This window comes from Cetorhinus maximus, chromosome 9, assembly GCF_964194155.1.
Source record: "Cetorhinus maximus chromosome 9, sCetMax3.hap1.1, whole genome shotgun sequence".
In the NCBI taxonomy this organism is placed as follows: domain Eukaryota; kingdom Metazoa; phylum Chordata; class Chondrichthyes; order Lamniformes; family Cetorhinidae; genus Cetorhinus; species Cetorhinus maximus.
In genome coordinates, this window is record NC_135887.1 from 453764 (window position 1) to 470400 (window position 16637).

General features: G+C 43.4%; 1 long non-coding RNA gene across 4 annotated transcripts in view; it reads right to left on the bottom strand.

The window, feature by feature from the left end:
• LOC144684306 (uncharacterized) overlaps positions 1-16637 on the bottom strand; it is a 245606-nt gene that overhangs the window by 168811 nt on the left and 60158 nt on the right. For 3 of the 4 annotated variants that reach the window (XR_013577476.1, XR_013577475.1, XR_013577477.1), the window contains exon 3: positions 6363-6542. The exons of the other annotated variant lie outside the window; for it this stretch is intronic. This is a non-coding gene — a long non-coding RNA (uncharacterized LOC144684306). The remainder of the gene's footprint in view (positions 1-6362; positions 6543-16637) is intronic. 4 annotated transcript variants of the gene reach the window in all.

The window sequence follows — 16637 nt, forward strand, 5'->3', positions numbered from 1 at the left end:
CAAGATAAGATTCTGATAGGTATAAGTCCACTCCTTACAGATTCAGTCTAGCCAAGGCCCAGTTACTCACAGATTAGTCACTGCCAACATTGTATTACAATTTTTACTCATACAAGTAGCTCTGCAGTTTGACGTGACATTCTGTATATAACAGGATTCCAATCGTGTTTCTCTGCCACAATCCTTCAAGGAATGAGAAGGCTTTATATTCCTGAAAGGAATTTCCAATCATCTTTCTGTTATACTACTCAGTACTTTCCAATTTACCGCATTTTTACTATATTCAACTTTAGTGGTGTCCTTCACTAGAGGGCTTGGCTCTTCATCTTGGCTTCTCAAAGTAAAAGCAAAATCTCTAAATTGAGAATCAGAACAGTGCAATAACCTCTACTGCTAACTACATGGCAAGCACATTACAACAGTGAAAACATGTAGTGTAAACCACCATTGTGTCAGTAAAATCAGCCATTGCACACAAAAAACTCTCAAGTTGGAAACTTTGTGCAGAGGGTGGGTGAAGCAGGGAGGGAGATAAAGAAAAGAAAAACAAAATAAAGTTTAACATCATGATAATGCAGTGGGAATAAACCATAAATATCAAGTTCACATGCATGCTGTGAAGATTTTGTTATACTGCATCTTATAAGCTTTTATACTTTATATTTTCAGGCTTATAAACATAAAGAAAAATGTTTGAAGAAAATTTTGAGCGGAATTTTACTTCAGCGGGTTGTTACAGTCCTGCCAAAGTCAATGGTCTTTTGAATGGCTCGCTGCATTTTACAGGCTCACCTCCGCCACAATGGGGCCATAAAATTCCGGTTGTAGTTGGTGTTAACTTGGTTGTAGTTGATGCTTGAATCCATACATTTTAATGAGATCTTACTGACATCTCTGTTAATGTTGTATTAATAGTTCATTCTATACATGATGAAACAAGAAAGGGCATTGATAATTCAAATAGAATATGGATGAGACTGACATAAAGCAGAATTTAACAGTGAATTTTGAATTAGACCAGATAACAGTTTTATGCTTCATATCCACTCAACATGGGACAGTAGAATAGTGACAGCATGTAGAAAATGGGGTGTAGTCAGGGTTATATCCCATATAAAGCAGATAGGGAAAAAAGCAAATCCAAGTCCAGGAGGTGAAGCTTATACCAGTGTTAGGAAATTGGGAAAATCCAGGCCTGGCATGAGAAGCAGCCGGGAGGGAAAAAGTCCAGACCTGAAAATAGTGGGAGAGGTGAGGATGGAGGAAAATTCTGCTAGGAAGGAATGGACAAGCATACATAAGTTAGAATAAGGATGTCATGTGTAAAGAGAAGGGTGGTTGGTTGAAGGTTGTAAGTGCAACGTGGCTTTAGGGTGAAAGGGGAAAGGTTTAGGAGGAACATTAGGGGGAACTTCTTCACTCAGAGAGTGGTGAGAGTGTGGAACGAACTACCATCTGACGTGGTAAATGCAGGCTCACTCTTAAGTTTTAAGAATAAATTAGATAGATACATGGATGGGAGAAGTCTGGAGGGTTATGGACTAGGTGCAGGTCAATGGGACTAGCGGAATAATATTTCGGACCAGACTAGAAGGGCCGAATGGCCTGTTTTCTGTGCTGTAGTGTTCTATGGTTCTATGGGTCATAAGTCATCTCCAAAATCAATTTCTCTTAGGAGCAAATAAAGATTTTTGACTTGTATGGATAGAGAAGTAACAATATTTAGTGTAGTTTATTAATTATAAAAATTATTTACAATAACAAATCTTCACAAGTAATTCGGTTGTGCATTGGAGCTCTATTCTTTACGAACATTTGAACTAGGAGCAGAAGGAGGCCATTCAGCCCCTCGAGCCTGCTTCGCCATTCAATAAGATCATGGCTGATCTGTTTGTGTTTCGAATTCCACATTCCCATCCAACCCGGATAACCTTTGACTTCTTGCCTAACAAGAATCTATCTACCTCTGCCTTAAAAATATTCAATGGCCTTCAATTGCCTTCTGAGGCAAAGAGTTCCAAAGTCACACAACCCTCTGAGAGAAAAAATTTCTCCTCATCTCTGTCCTAAAAGGGTGATCCCTAATTTTAAAACAGTGCCCCCTAGTTCTGGACTCACCCACAAGAGGAAACATCCTTTCCACATTCACCTTGTAGAGACTGTTCAGGATCTTATATACTTCAATCAAGTCACCCCCTCACTCTTCTAAACTCCAGCGGAAACAAACCCAGACTGTCCAACCAGGTATCAGTTTAGTAAACCTCCTGTGAACTTCCTTCAACACATTGACATACTTCTTTAAATAAAGAGACCAAAAGTGCAGACAATATTTGAGATATGATCTCACCAATGCTCTGTATAACTGAAGCATAACATCCTTACTTTTATGTTCAATTCCTCTTGTAATAAAAGGATAGCATTCCATTAGTCTTCTTAATTACTTGCTGTACTTGCATATTAACTTTTTGTGACTCATGCACTAGAATACCTAGATCCCTCTGTACCTCAGAATTCTACAGTTGTTCTCCATTTTAGTAATACTCTGCTTTTTTATTCTTCCTGCCAAAGCGAACAACTTCACATTTTCCCACATTATACGCCATCTGCCAGATTTTTTGCCCATTCCCTCAGCCTATCCATATCTGTCTGCAACCTCCTTATGTCCTCTTCACAACATACTTTCTTACCTATCTTAGTGTCATCTGAAAATTTAACTACCATGCCTTCGTTCCCCTCATCTAAGTCATTGATATAAATTGTAAAATGTTGAGGCCCCAGCAAAGACCCTTGCGGGACTTCACTTGTCACATTCTGCCAATCAGAAAAAGACCAATTTATGCATACTCTCTGTTTTCTGCATGCCAGCCAATCTTCCATCCATGTTAATATGTTACCCCCTAAACCATGAGCTTTGATTTTCCGCAATAACCTTTGATGTGGCATCTTATCAAATGTCTTCTGGAAATCCAAGTACAGTACGTCTACAGGCTCCCCTTTATCCACAGCGTCTGTTACTCCTTCAAAGAATTCCAATAAATTGGTTAAACATGATTTCCCTTTCACAAAACCATGTTGACTCTTCCTGATTACCTTGAATTTTTCTAAGTACCCAACTATAAACTCCTTAATAATTGACTCTAACACCTTCACACAACAGACGTCAAGCTAATTGACCTATAGTTTTCTGTTTTCTGCCTCCCTCCTTTCTAGAATAGAGGGGTTATATTTTCTACTTTCCAGTCTAATGGAACCTTTCCAGAATCTAGGGAATTTTGGAAAATTAACCCCGACACAACTACTACCTCATTAGCCACCTCTTTTAAGACCCTAGGATGAAGTCCATCAGGACCCGGAGACTTGTCAGCCCACAGCTCCATCAGTTTGCTCAGTACCACTTCCCTAGTGATTGTAATTTCACCAAGTTGTTCTCTCCCTTCCACCTCTTTATTTACAGCTATTACTGGAATGTTTTTTGTATCTTCTATAATGAAGACAGAGCAAAATATTTGTTCATTTCATCCACCGTTTCCTTATTTTCTATTATTAGCTCTCCATTGTCACTCACTAGAGGACCAACACTCATTTTATTTACCCTTTTCCTTTTTAAATACCTGTAGAAACTCTTGCTATCTGTTTTTACATTTCTAACTAGCTCCCTCTCATACTCTAATTTCTTTCTCCTCAGTAACCTTTTAGTCATTCTCTTCTGTTCTTTATATTCTGACTAATCATCTGACCCTCCACTCATTTTTATGCAGTTATATGCTTTTTCCTTAAGTTTGATGCTTTCCTTAACTTCTTTAGTTAATGCACCAATGTTTCTTAAAGCAAACCAAACTCTTGATTACAAATTGTGAAATAAACAGAATCAGGGTCAGTTTGAATTCTGTTTGTAGCAGGAGTGGCACAATAAAACAGCTGTGGTCATGAAAGGGTTAAATCTTTTTTGCAACTGAAATGATAATTTTATATCAGTCTTATGTTTATTTAATCAGATGCATTGTAAGGAACAATAAGGTGAAGGCAAGATTTGTAAAGGTTCTTTATCTAAGTCGTCAAGCGCTTATCTAGTTTGTACCACAGATGGCAAATTGCATAATAAGCTCATTTGCTTCTTGCAAAAGTCTTGTGTAACATTCATAATTGCACAATACTTTAGCATTACACAATGCCTTTAGCAGAGAAAAAAGAACAGTTAAAATGTTTTCAGAGCAGATCTTATTTCTCTGTCTGACAATTGTGTAGCTCACCATTATTTATTTCAATCACAGTATTATTTTAGTAACCACTCTTTAGAAAGGAATGTGCTATGGGTTATGTTCAACTTAGTCATCGGTTCAGCATCCAATCACAATGTATATACAAAGTGGCTGACACAGTTGTTTCAGAGGCTGTGGCTTTTAACTAGCTTTAGGACTGCTCATAATCTCTGTTCATTTTTAGATGATCTCAACTAAACAATAGGAAGGTTGAACAATTAAACCACGAGCAGGAAAATGGCAGACAATTCAATTTGAGATTCAATAAACAATCAACACTGTAGCTTACAAGTATAGTAATCTGCAGACAGGCACTGTTCAACTTTGAATTTTGAATACAAGCGTTTTAATCAACACAACAGATTGTAATGTGTTCTAACATAAAATAGAGTCTCTTTAAAAAGATATGGGCAAGAATTTTCCCAGTTCTGTGAAAGTGGATTTAGAGGCGGGTGGATGTGGAATTTATGAAATGAAAGGGTTGGGCAGGCTCTATGACATGTTCCCATCGCCTTGCACTTTTCCCGGTGGCTCGAGCTCACCAGCAGCACACCCAGTGGCAGTGGGCAGATAGTTAAACCAACTAGTAAGGTACTCAGCGGGCGTTTTGTGAGCAGACTGCAATCTTGTCAATGTCATGTGGAGCTTCTGCTGTGTGTGCACCCTGGCAAGTAAGAGGGGGTGGCTCCACAGCAGCAAGTAGACGCTGCATTAAAAATGATTGAGGTTTAACTAATACTGACAGGAAATGGCAAGGCTGCTGTCATTCCATCTCAGAGCCTTGCCATTGAATATGGAATTCACGGACAGCGGGACAGATGCCTCGGATGGCCATGATCTCATGATGTCTCAGCTGCTCCCCTGATGTTGATGGTAGCCCCAATGCTTCCCTGCCATTCCTGCAGCTTGGGCCCCCTACTCGTCACATAGTCAGGGTTGCCAGCCTCCCTTGAAGTGGGCTGTGTTGTCCAAGGCCTCCCACCTCCGGAACCCATTTGCTGTCCCTAACTGGACAGTGAACACTGTGGGACCCTATTAATTTGATACCTCCCGTAAGATTAAGCCAGTCAGCACACTACGAAAAATGCAAGATCGGGACCTGGAAATGGTCCTGACATCAGGTTCCTGACACCTACAAGGAAATTCAGCCTATTATCTTTCATAAAAACATGTTTGGCTTGTTGACTTTACCAGCTCAGAATGTGCTTACAAGTAAAGTAAATATGTATCATTGTCTCACACTTGTGTAAGTGTCATCATGATGGAAGTAACATTGAGCTCCCCAATCACCTCTATCTCAAAGCACATAGCGGTTGATTTTGATTGAGTGGGTGACAGTTGAGAAATCTGTTCTGCCCACTTAATGGTGTTGGCAGGAGTACTGAATCACTTTGGTGTCTATTGGTGGTTTGCTGGTTGGGAGTGGGAAGGCCGGTGTGGCTGTGTCTACTGAAAGGTAGCCTGCAGCTATTAACGGGGAGGTCCATTTTTCAATGTTGGTTTGCATAATTGAGTTTCAGAATCCACTAAAAGATGACCTAGTGCAGGGCCCTCAGATTTTCTGATGGAACCCTGAGGGTGCCCATAGAGCAACTGAACAGCAGAAAGTAGGCAGGTCTGGCACCATCGGCGGAGAAGAAAAGAGTTGACGTTTCGAGTCCTCATGACCCTTCAACAGAACAGAATAGTTCTGTTGAAGGGTCATGAGGACTTGAAACGTCAACTCTTTTCTTCTCCGCCGATGCTGCCAGAACTGCTGAGTTTTTCCAGGTAATTCTGTTTTTGTTTTGGATTTCCAGCATCCGCAGTAGTTTTTTGTTTTTAGCAGAAAGTAGGATTGTTTCCCTCTGATAGGTCCCAGGTGCTCAGAAAAGTCTCCCAGCAATGGTGACAGAACACATAAATGCCACTAACATTGTACACTGAACTGTAGCAGTGCAAGAAGAAATGTAATAGCCTCACCAGGATTACCAAGGTGAGGGTCCCATTTATATCTCTCTTATTCTCTTCACAGTTCTGCAGGACCCTGCTTTAGCCTCAGAACAGGTAATCCTTCTCTACCATGCTTCCCATGCCTTTTCCCTAATTTTAAAGGACACTTACCTGTGCCACTTTCTGCTTGAACACATAGGATCCACTTCTGCTATCAGAACTACAACTCCCTCTTCCCCATAACTGTTGCTTCTTCCTGTCATCACACATTCTTGGAAGATTAACTGTTTGGTCTGGATACTGTATCCAAGTTTTGAAAAGTATCTGATTTGAGGGTTTCAGGGTGTAAGTCTAATGGGTGTAGAAGGAAAGTGGAATTAAGACATTCAATTTAGATGTAAGTAATTGCTTTTAATCGTATTTTTATTATTTTTAATGTAACTGACCATTTAAGATAAAGTGTAATTATTATAGCTCATGATTTTTGTGTAGTAAAATTATTTTGTTTAAACTGTGAACCTTTCTTTTAGTAAATACCTGGGTATTTGGAATCTAAAAAAAACACGTTATTGGTCTCTACCAAGATCATAACAATATGGATGTGCAACTGCTGTTCTGTGGATGGCTGTTGAAATTATGAAAGGTTGTCTTGATTAGCTTGGATTGAATGTCTTGTAGCTGGTAGCCTCTCTGAGGTGGATCATGATGATCACCCTGCTGCCCTTTGCACTACTTCCTCTTTGTCCTCCTGAGAATCTACACAGTATGAAGCATGCCGTTATGATCCTTAAAATCTTGACTGAACTATTCTGCAGTGTTTCCCCAATCAATCTAAGCACCTTAAGTGAGCATTCAGAATGTTGTCTGCCCATTATACACCTCAAAGGAAAATTAGAGTCGATGTGTAATGGGTAGTTGATCCATATTGTCTGTTTTATATTGCCAAAAGTTAAATTTAATCCCAATAACTCAGTGCTGTTCCTATCATGGTAAACATTGTTTGAGGAGTTAAATCATATTTTTCCCTGTAAATGGTTTTCTGTCAAACAACTACTTTAAACCGAGACTATAGCTATCCTTTGAACATTGCACTCATGTTGCAGAAGGCATTTTTACAAGCTTAACAAAACAAAGGAAAAAATGAGATCTGTTAGTTAACAGAAACAAGTTTAATTTAGTCATTAATATACATTGCTTCCAGACACAATAGGGTGTATTCATGCAAAACTCACACAACTTCTAACCACAGGCAGAATAAGCTCTGTCCAGACAGTTAGAGAAATTGGTTTAAGCTTGCCAACTTTGACATAGCTAAAATGCTACAAAGTAAGATATAAGGGCAAATGTTATCACTGTGAAATTGGGTTGTGTAGTGCTGCTTCAAGAGGCACTACAGACATTTACCGCCAAACTCAATGTGCACAAGGTGCCACTGGCTGCTTCCTGCGTGGCCCATGTGGCATTGGAGCATTAGATGGTGCAGCAGGTGTGTCCATGTGACTGAAAACCTTTAATGGGTGCTAGCTTGACGTCAGTCAGCCAAATGAGCTATGCAATGCCAGGATCCCAAATTTGGTCAACACATGTGCAGGGAGCATCTTTGTTGACCACTCCCAAAACAGCAAGCGGTGTGAAGCAAGATGGGCTCTGTTTTGAAACTTTTTAAAGAGCCACTCAGCAAGTTGCCGTTGTGGGGGGTTTTGACTTAGTTTTTCTAAGGCAAAGCTTTGTTTTGAGTTGCTGGATCTATTTTGAGATATTTGTTGGGGACAAGGGGCAGAATTTTCCGTGCCCGCTGTCATCGGGCATGTTTGGTGGCGTGAATGGACAAAATGGCGAGAAGGGCAATAATCGGTTTCACAACATCATGAAACCAGTTTGCCATCATCCGCTCTGCCCATCAAAGGCAGGACTAATTTCCTGCTGTTGGATGTAAGAAACCTCATTGTAATACATCTGCATATCATTATAAGCCCAGTTCGCTGGAATCATTCCCCACGCTGGATCATCCAGACACCACATCAACATGTTTCACAACTGTACATAAGTGATGTGCACCTGGTGAGCTGCACTTCGCTTGGGACTTTGAGGTTTGTTCACCTACCTTGCTTCAGGCAGCATTCATGATCATCAGCACCAGGCTTCACAGACAGCATCACATCACTTTTAGCGGGGGCTCATGGGCAGGTCTCTACCTACCAGACTGGCCATAAGGCAGGGGTTCAACAGCTGCAGGGCTAGGGCTTGCTTTGAGAAGGAGGAGAGGTGGCCTCAGGCAAGGGAAGAGGCCGAAGGGCGAGGGCCATACTGGAGAAGAGAGGTATCCCAGGGTGTGTGTGGGAGCACAAGTTGATCTGTGCAAGTGGCCTTAAGATGGTGAGGCTGAGGAGGCAGTCTCCAGGGGGGGATCAGGCCAGATGGTGATGTGAGGGCGTGTGAGAGAGTGAGTGGTGATGTCCCTTGACTGGCAGTGAGTGAAATGCCAGTGAATGTGTGATGGGCTTGAGTGTGTGAGTTTAGAGTGATGAGATGGCTGCCTTACCCTGGCTGCACGGATGAGATTATTCATCCTCTATCTGCATTGGGTGGCCAACCTCTTCAGTGCTGCATTGGCACTGACCACCACTGCCACCACCTACCAAGCCAGAGTGGTAATATTGCTTCCCCTCCTGCAGCCAGAGTGGAGGTAGAGGACATCACGGTGAACCTCCAAGGCATCCAAAAGGGCGCGAGGGTTGTGTCACTAAATAGGGGGCTGTAGTCTTCTTTCCTTTCAGGGCCATGTCTTCTTTGCAGCTGTCCTGGGCTGAAAGCACTGAGAAGTGTTCATGCAGCTGCACTTTAAATGTGGCGTCCGGCGTGATGAAGCAGCGAGGTGATGGCGTGGCAGGTGAATCGGAGCCCGCCTGCATTGAAATGGCGTGTTTCCCAGGAATGCATAATTAATGTAAAAGCAATAGGGCTGTTGTGGTGGGTGATTTTAACTTTCCCTATATTGACTGGGAATCACTTAGTGCTAGGGGTTTGGATGGTGCAGAATTTGTAAGGTGCATCCAGGAGGGCTTCCTGAGACAATATGTAGATAGTCCAACTAGGGATGGGGCAATACTGGACCTGGTATTAGGGAATGAACCCGGCCAGGTGGTCGAAGTTTCAGTAGGGGAGCTTTTCGGGAAAAGTGACCATAATTCAGTAAGTTTCAAGGTACTGGTGCATAAGGATAACAGGAGTCCTCGAGTTAAAAACAAAAAACTACTGCGGATGCTGGAAATCCAAAACAAAAACAGAATTATCTGGAAAAACTCAGCAGGTCTGGCAGCATCGGTGGAGAAGAAAAGAGTCGACGTTTCGAGTCCACATGACCCTTCAACAGAATTCTGTGGAAGGGTCATGTGGACTCGAAACGTCGACTCTTTTCTTCTCTACCGATGCTGCCAGACCTGCTGAGTTTTTCCAGGTAATTCTGTTTTTATCCTCGAGTTAAGGTGTTTAATTGGGGGAAGGCTAATTATAACAATATTAGGCAGGAACTGAGGAATCTAGACTGGAGGCGGATGTTTGAGGGCAAATCAACAACTGACATGTGGGAGGCTTTTAAACATCAGTTGATAAGAATTTAGGACTGGCATGTTCCTGCTAGGATGAAGGGTAAGCATGGCATGTTTCAGGATCCTTAGATAACGAAGGATATTGTGAGATTAGTCAAAAAGAAAAGGGAAGCATTCGTAAGGGCTAGAAGGCTGGGAACAGATGAAGCCCGTGGAGAATATAAAGAAAGTAGGAAGAAACTTAAGCAAGGAGCCAGGAGGGCTAAAAAGGGTCATGAAAAGTCACTGGTAACCAGGATTAAGGAAAATCCCGAGGCCTTTTATACATATGTAAAAAGCAAGAGGGTAGCCAGGGAAAGGGTAGGCTCACTCAGGGACAGAGGTGGGAATCTGTGCGTGGAGCCGAAGAAATGGGAGAGATACTAAATGAATACTTCTCATCAGTATTCACCAAAGAGAAGGACTTAGCAGTCGATTTGTCTAGGGAAGAGTGTGTAGATAGCCTGGATCATGTTGAGATCAAAAAAGAGGAGGTGTTAGGCATCTTGAAGAATATTAAGGTGGATAAGTTCCCAGGGCCAGATGGGATCTACCCCAGAGTTCTGAGGGAGGCAAGGGAGGAGATTGCTGGGGCCTTGACAGAAATCTTTATATCCTCATTGGCTACGGGTGAGGTCCCAGAGGACTGGAGAATGGCCAATGTTGTTCCATTGTTTAAGAAGGGTAGCAGGGATAATCTAGGAAATTACAGGCCGGTGAGCCTTACATCAGTGGTAGGGAAATTATTGGAGAAGATTCTTCGTGACAGGATTTACTATCATTTGGAAGCAAATGGGCGTATTAGTGAGAGGCAGCATGGTTTTGTGAAGGGGAGGTCGTGTCTCACTAACTTGATCGAGTTTTTCGAGGAAGTGACAAAGATGATCGACGATGGAAGGGCAGTGGATGTTATATACATGGATTTCAGTAAGGCCTTTGACAAGGTCCCTCATGGCAGACTGGTACAGAAGGTAAAGTCACACAGGATCAGAGGTGAGCTGGCAAGATGGATACAGAATTGGCTTGGTCATAGAAGACAGAGGGTAGCAGTGGAAGGGTGCTTTTCTGAATGGAGAGCTGTGACTAGTGGTGTTCCGCAGGGATCAGTGCTGGGACCTTTGCTATTTGTAGTATACATGAATGATTTGGAGGAAAATGTAACTGGGCTAATTAGTAAGTTTGCAGATGACACTAAGGTTGGAGGAGTTGCAGATAGTGAAGAGGATTGTCAAAGGATACAACGGGATATAGATCGGTTGGAGACTTGGGCGGAGAAATGGCAGATGGAGTTTAATCCAGACAAATGCGAGGTAATGCATTTTGGAAGGTCTAATACAGGTAGGAATTATAGAGTAAATGGCAGAACCCTTAAGCGCATTGACGGGCAGAGGGATCTGGGTGTACAGGTCCGCAGGTCACTGAAAGTGGCAACGCAGGTGGATAAGGTAGTCAGGAAGGCATATGGCATGCTTGTCTTCATTGGCAGGGGTATTGAGTATAAAAGCTGGGAAGTCATGCTGCAGCTGTATAGAACCTTGGTTAGGCCACACTTGGAATATTGCGTGCAATTCTGGTGGCCACATTACCAGAAGGATATGGAGGCGTTGGAGAGGGTGCAGAGGAGGTTTACCAGGATGCTGCCTGGTCTGGAAGTTATTAGCTATGAGGAGAGGTTGGAGAAACTCGGATTGTTCTCCCTAGAGCGACGGAGATTGAAGAGCGACTTGATAGAAGTTTACAAAATTATGAGTGGCATGGACAGAGTAGATAGTCAGAAGCTTTTTCTCAGGGTGGAAGAGTCAATTACTAGGGGACATAGATTTAAGGTGAGAGGAGAAAACTATAAAGGTGATGTGCGGGGCAAGTTTTTTACGCAGAGGGTAGTGAGTGTCTGGAATTCGCTGCCAGAGGAGGTGGTGGAAGCAGGTACGATAGTGGTATTTAAGAGGCAGCTTGACAAATACATGAATAGGATGAGAATAGAGGGATACGGACCCCGGAAGTGCAAAATGTTTTAGTTGATGGGCAATATGATCGGCGCAGGCTTGGAGGGCCGAAGGGCCTGTTCCTGTGCTGTACTTTTCTTTGTTCTTTGTAATGAGGCGGGATTGGGACAACACAGCTTGAAAAACCACCATTGCAGCCAGCGGGTAAAACATCCTGTTTCCCGCCTGGTACCACACTTAGTGCAAATCTGGTACAATTCCACCCAAGGTCTTATACAGGTGTGGGGGCAATTGTTGCAATACTTCTTGGTTGGCAGCATGACCATGACATGGAGAGGAGGAAATAGAAATGGGAATCTTTCACCGTAACATTCTAGACAAGTGAATCCTTTCAGGTGGGCACAGATGACACTAGTGATATCTCAAAGTTCACTGCACATGGATGAATCAGGGAGGTTACAGGGGTACTGTACATGAGGAGAGGGTACTTCATCCTCTTCTCTCTGAGGAGGGAAGACAGAATGAAATGACATGTGAGTTCACCAGGATAGTGGGCTTCCCAATGGTGCAGGGTGACATTGATGCACACAGGTATCTCTGTGGGTCCGCCATGTTAATGAGGAGCAATAAAGGAATTGCAAGGGCTACCACTTTCTGAATGTGTAGTTGGTGTGCAACTGCACCAAGCTGTTCATCTTGTTGAATGCCTACTATCCTGGCAACACCCACAGTGTATTTATCCTGTGCCATTCCCTGCTACGTATCATCTTCAGACTTCCAAGATGTGCCGGAAGATGGCAGCTGGATGACGAGGGAAGCCTATGCTACATGTGGCTGGTGACTCCCTTCTACCATCCTGCCATGCAAGGTCAGATGAGAGCCAAGGAGTCACCATGGAGCCATGTAACAGCCTCCTTAAGCAAACATTTTGCTATCTAGATCGTTTGGGGGAATCTCTACAGTACATGCCCAATAGGGTGTCCATATTTGTGATTGTGTCCTGCACAAGCCTAGCCATTCTGAGAGCACAGCCACTACTTCTTGGAATATAGAATCCACCTTGGGAGGAGGAGGAAGAGGAAGAGAAGATAGCAGAATAGGAGGGAGGAAAAGGCAGGGAGCAGGCCACATGCGCTCCTTGCAACTGGACGGAGCAAGGAGGACTGTATTGTTAGGTTAAGCTTCAGTTAATGGGTATACCATTCCCCAATCTTACATCCAAATCCAAGTTTCCTTGGCCAATGTCAATCAAGAAAGGCCAACAACAGAATACTTCACTTAACAATTTTATGTGCAACACACACAAAAAAAATCACCCTTGTATATTCCTCTTAGTGCATGTCTTGTGAGACCTGTTGCTTGGCTTAGTGCTCTTACATAGTGCTATCTCACTAATTACAGCATGTCTGGTGGAAGGCAGTTGACTTTCACTTGGGAAGACTGCAGGTGACCTTGCAGGACACCCTCGGGCAGCTCTGAGCCTTGAGGGCCTGATTTTGGAAAGCAGGGACATCAGCAGTCTCAACTGTGTTTCGGACAGGAATGAGAGAGAAATGAAACCCTTGTTCTCTTCCCTTACTGTCTATAATCAGTGCTTTTTTTGAAAAGGGAGAGGTGTGTGCTTCTTAACCCCTGAGTTTGTGGATAATTTGATAACCTGCAGCAAACTTTTCATGGGTTTAAATAAAGAGGGTTATTTATTCACGTGTTTAACCCAAAAATCTAACACTACATCACTCACTCACCCACTCACACTCTCAAGGAAAATACAGTTAAGGAGAAGAGTGCACTTTTACAAGTTATAAACAAAACAATAGTTCATAATTCACATGATAGACTCGTCTTGGAAAAACACACGGTGCAGGCCTGATGAAGAAGAGGTTTTCTCACGCCCAAAGTGTAGTTAGGTGAATTCAATAGCCAAAGTTGTATGCAAGAGATATTGCAGTATTCTATCAATAAGATGGACTTTCTGCAGGTTACGAAGCTAATTACTTGTAGTTTTGTACTAGGAGGTCATTTTGCTGTATTGGGGGACTTTAAAAGGAAAAAGCTTGGGGATCTTACGATGTTACTGTCTCCAGCTCTTAAGGCATAGTTGTTGTTGGCCTTTCTGCTGCTGCTGTTCCTGCTGCTGCTGTGTTTTGTGCAGACAGCACTTAAAAGATTTAAATATGGAAACTAACATGATTGCCTTGCCATGTGGGTTCTCACAGCGCCCTTCCAAACACGGGGCAGAATTTTGCTGTCGGCGAGCAGGGGGCGGAGCCCGCTCGCCGACGCGTAAAATAACGCAGGATGACATCAGGCGGAACCCCCAACGTCACCGCGCCCCATTTAAATTTTCAAGAAGGCGGGGGCACAGCAAAATCAGCTGTGGGCCCGCCGACCTGTCAATGGCCAATTGAGGCCATTGACAAGATCATTTAAACAATTAAAGGACCTGCCCGTCCAACCTTAAGATTAGTGAGTCGGCCAGGAGCCCCAGCGGCAAATAGAGAAAACATGAAACCTCATCCAGCGGCGGGATGAAGTTTCATGCAGGTTTCTAAAAAGTTTAATAAAGTTTTACTGTAATTTATGAACATGTCCCATCTCATGTGACATTGTCACATGAGGGGGACATGTTAGGGAATTTTTTTTTTCTATTTTTCATATTTTTCAAAGTGTCAGTGATCTCTCTGAGGCAGCACTTAGCCTCAGGGAGATGTGCGCATGCGTAAAAGAGCGCACTCTCACTTTTGGGGAACCCCCCCACCCGCACAGGGAGCGCATGGCACTTCCCGCCGGACGTCACGCTGGGCGAGCCTTAATTGGCCCGCCCACGTAAAATGGCGGCAGGGCCCGCTTCTCCGGCAGGGATTGGCTCCCCGCCCGCCGGAGATTGGGTCGGGCCCGCCCGCCCGATAGGCAGAAAGTTCTGCCCACGGTGTTGGGCTTAAGTCGATTAGCCACAACCTGAATTATTGTTTGCAGACATTCATCCTGGTGGTTTGAGACAATCACCACCTTTGTTTCAGAACAACCCATTCAAGCCAGGAAATACCTTTTAGGATGCTTTCAGGGGATGGGTAGTGACACTCCTAGTCTGGAATGTGTCCTATTTTCCCTTTCGAGACAATGTAGCAGTTTTGGAATTCACAGATCAGGTCAAGTGACCCTCAGTGTGCTGCTGGGTGAACAATGGGGGTGCAGTGCATTTCAAAGTGAAAGAGATGGGTAGTGTGTTGGGTCTGAGATCTAATGTGCAGACGCATTCAGTCACCTTGGCTACCTGAGTGATGTCATTTAACTATTTTTGGCACTGCTGCTATGTCCTCGGGGTAACAATCTCAGCATTAATCAACCTTGCAACCAGCTCCCATTCATTTCTGAAGTCTTGAAGGTGTCACACACTTGCCTCCCCATCCCACAGAAAAATGGCATCTCACCAGGGTGGCATCACTGAAGCGGAGAGCCCTCTCTTCCACTCTTTGCGACATCTCCCTTCAGCTTGAGTCTTTCACAATAATTATCCAACAGCCTTTACTATATTAGTGTAGCTTCCTTTTATAGGGACTGCACATTTAAAAAGGGAGGGCTGCCTAGAGCACATGGTTTGTTCACAATGTTAGTTGGTCCTATGTGGCGCTTGACCGTGCTACAATCTTGGAAATGAGGTGAGAGTGGAAAATTACATGCTCACAACCTGAATATTTTGTCTCTGTGTTTACAAAGGAAAGGGAGGATGTAGATATAGTAGTCCAGGAGGAACACTGCGAGATATTGGACGGGATAGTCATAAAGAGAGAGGAAGTACTTGAAGGGTTGAAATCCTTGAAAGTTGATAAGTCACCAGGGCCAGATGGATTGTTTCCGAGGCTGCTGAAGGAAGTCAGGGAGGAGATAGCAGATGCTCTGAGGATGATTTTCCCATCTTCACTAGACACAGGGGAAGTACCGGAGGACTGGAGAAATGTAAACGTAGTTCCATTGTTTAAAAAGGGATCAAAGGAAATGCCAAACAATTATAGGCCAGTTAGTCTTACATTGGTGGTGAGCAAATTAGTAGAATCAATCCTGAGAGATAGGATTAATTGTCATGTGGAAATGCATGGACTAGTCAGGGATGGTCAGCATGGATTTGTTAAAGGAAGGTCTTGCCTCACAAATTTGATTGAATTCTTTGAGGAAGTGACAAGAAGGACTGATGGAGGTAGTGCAGTGGATGTTGTGTACATGGATTTTAGCAAGGCATTTGACAAAGTCCCACATGGCAGATTGGTCAGGAAAGTAAAAGCCCATGGGATTCAGGGTAATGTGGCAAACTGGATAAAAGGTTGGCTTTGTAACAGGAAACAAAGGGTAATGGTCGATGGATGCCCTTGCGAATAGAAAGTCGTCTCAAGTGATGTTCCACAGGGCTCGGTGTTGGGACCCTTGCTGTTTGTGTTATATATTAACGATTTGGACGTGAACGTGGGGGGCACGATTGGGAAATTTGCAGATGACACAACGATTGGCCGAGTAGTGGATAGTGTAGAGGATAGCCATAATCTCCAAAACGATATAAATGGGTTGGTGGAGTGGGCGGTAAAGTGGCAGATGGATTTTAACATAGAGAAGTGTGAGGTCATACATTTAGGGAGGTCAAACAGTTACAGGGATTACACAATAAATGGGAATATACTAAGAGGGGTAGAAGAAGTGAGAGATCTTGGCGTACAAGTACACAGGTCCCTGAAGGCAGCAGTTCAAGCAGACAAGGTTGTAAAGAAGGCATATGGAATGCTCTCCTTCACTTGCAGAGGTATAGAATATAAAAGTAAGGATATAATGTTGGAATTGTGTAAAACACTGGTGAGGCCACAACTGGAGTATTGTGTGCAGTTCTGGTCACCACATTACAGGAAGGACGTAATAGCTCTGGAGAG